The sequence below is a fragment of the Leptonychotes weddellii genome, chromosome 4 (assembly GCF_054177405.1).
Source record: "Leptonychotes weddellii isolate Sample4059 chromosome 4, ASM5417740v2, whole genome shotgun sequence".
NCBI lineage: Eukaryota > Metazoa > Chordata > Mammalia > Carnivora > Phocidae > Leptonychotes > Leptonychotes weddellii.
The window spans coordinates 130,065,774-130,068,224 of record NC_138372.1 but is presented as its reverse complement, the minus strand read 5'-3'; positions in this window follow the sequence as shown (position 1 = coordinate 130,068,224).

The window sequence follows — 2,451 nt, the reverse complement described above, 5'->3', positions numbered from 1 at the left end:
AGTTGAACATAGCAGGAATAAAAGTTGTTGCTTACTTTAGCAGAAACCTCATTCTGGATACTTAGTTATGCTATTTCAATTCTACAGTTCATTATGGTGGCACCTACTTAATCACAGTTCTTTTGGAGATTCAGTCTATCTTCAAGATTCAGTCAAGTTTCTGAGGAGTCAGTGCTTGGGGGTGCAAGAGGAGATGATTCTTAGCCATTGATATACCCATTAGACATCTCCTGTTTATGCCTACAGGGGCTCTTAAATCCTGAGGCTCCCACCTGGCATCTGTGTCATACTTTGGACGTGAGCATCTCTGGTCTCTTTGGCTAAATACAGCAGGGAGACATTATCTTTCTTGGGTCTCCCTCAAAGTTGTGCCCAAAAGGTTTGCCCTCGAATGTTACAAACCTCTCTAGGGAACTGTCTAATCTGTGAGGCTTTGCCTTCATTACTTAAACTATTTCTCTCCCCTCCACAATTCAAGGGCATCTTTCAACAGAGGAAACAGGTGACAGGATAAGCATAGTAATTCTTCTCTTTTCCATTCACTTTGTCTAGAGCCCAAACATCTTTTTCCACAATGGAATTAAAGGGAGGTCTCAAAGGCACATTCTTCTCCAGAGTCAATCACCTTCTTGAGAAAATTGCCAGAGGCAACTACCTGCTTGAATAGAGAGAAAGAGAAATGGGAAAGATTATGAGAAACTAGTTGACATTAATAACTTAGAAATATTTCCACCATTTAAGAGGATTTTTTTTTGTCAGAAATGTAACCATAAAAGAAAGGATATGGAAGTTAGAGCGGATGACAGTTTGAGATAGGGTTTTATTTTTACTCAAGCATATTTAAATAATAATGGGAAGGACCCAGAGAAAGAGAGAAGTAGACATAGCTAGAAAGAGGGATTTATCAATAGAGTAAGGTCCCTATGAAAGTAGTAGAGGCTGGGACCCAGAATTCTGTGGAGTCTAATAGTCTTATTTTTCCCAGTTTATTGAGATATAATTGACAAAACTGTATATATTCAAGGTATACAACATGATGATATTTTTATTAAAGACAATTTTTAGAGCAGTTTTAGGTTTACAATACAGAGGAACATAGATTTTCTATGTACCTTCTGCCCCCCACACATGCATAACCTCTCCCTTTACCACTATCACTCACCAAAACTGTACATTTTTGAAAACCAAGGATGAATCTATATTGACACATCATAATCACCGAAAGACCTGAGTTTACCTAAGGGTTATTCTTGGACTTGTACGTTCTATGGGTTTGGACAAATGCATAATGATATATTTATCATTATAATATAATACAGAAGATTTTTACTGCCCTAAATATCCTCTGTTCTCTGCCCACTCATCCCTCTCCCTCCACCCTACTCTCACTGCGACCCTTAGCAACCACTGATCTTTTGATTGTCTTCATAGTTTTGCCTTTTCCAGAATATCACATAATTGGAATTATATAGTATGTAGCTTTTTCAGATTGACTTCTTTCATTTAGCAATATACATTTAAAGTTCCCCCATGGTTAAGAGCTCATTTCCTTTTAGAGTTGAATACTCTTCCATTGTTTGGATGTTTATTTATCCATTCATCTAATGAAGGACAGCTTAGTTGCTTCCAAGTTTTGACAATTATGAATAAAGCTGCTGTAAACATTTATGTGCAGGTTTTTTGTGGGCATAAGTTTTCAACTCCTTTGGATAAATATCAAGGAGCACAATTGCTCAATCATATTTATTTTTCTAAGAAACTGTCAAACTATCTTCTAAGGTGGCTATACCATTTTGCATTCCTACCACAATGTATGAGAGTTCCTGTTGCTCCACATTCTCACCAGCATTTGGTATTATCCATGTTCCAGATTTTGGCCATTCTTTTTTTTTTTTTTTTTGTTAGTAATATTTATTTATTTTATTTTATTTTATTTTTTAAAAAATTTTATTATGTTATGTTAGTCACCATACAATACATCATTGGTTTTTGATGTGGTGATCCACCATCCATTGTTTTCGTATAACACCCAGTGCTCCATGCAGTACGTGCCCTCCTCAGTACCCATCACCAGGCTAACCCATCCCCCCTCCCCCCTCCCCTCTAAAACACTCAGATTGTTTCTCAGAGTCCATAGTCTCTCATGGTTCATCTCCCCCTCCAATTCCCTCCCCCATTTTTCCCTTCCTTCTCCTAATGTCCTCCATGCTATTCCTTATGTTCCACAAATAAATGAAACCATATGATAATTGACTTTCTCTACTTGACTTATTTCACTTAGCATAATCTCCTCCAGTCCCACCCATGTTGATGTAAAAGTTGGGTATTCATCCTTTCTGATGGCTGAGTAATATTCCATTGTATATATGGGCCACATCTTCTTTATCCATTCATCTGTTGAAGGGCATCTCGGCTCTTTCCACAGTTTGGCTATTGCGGACATTGCTGCTA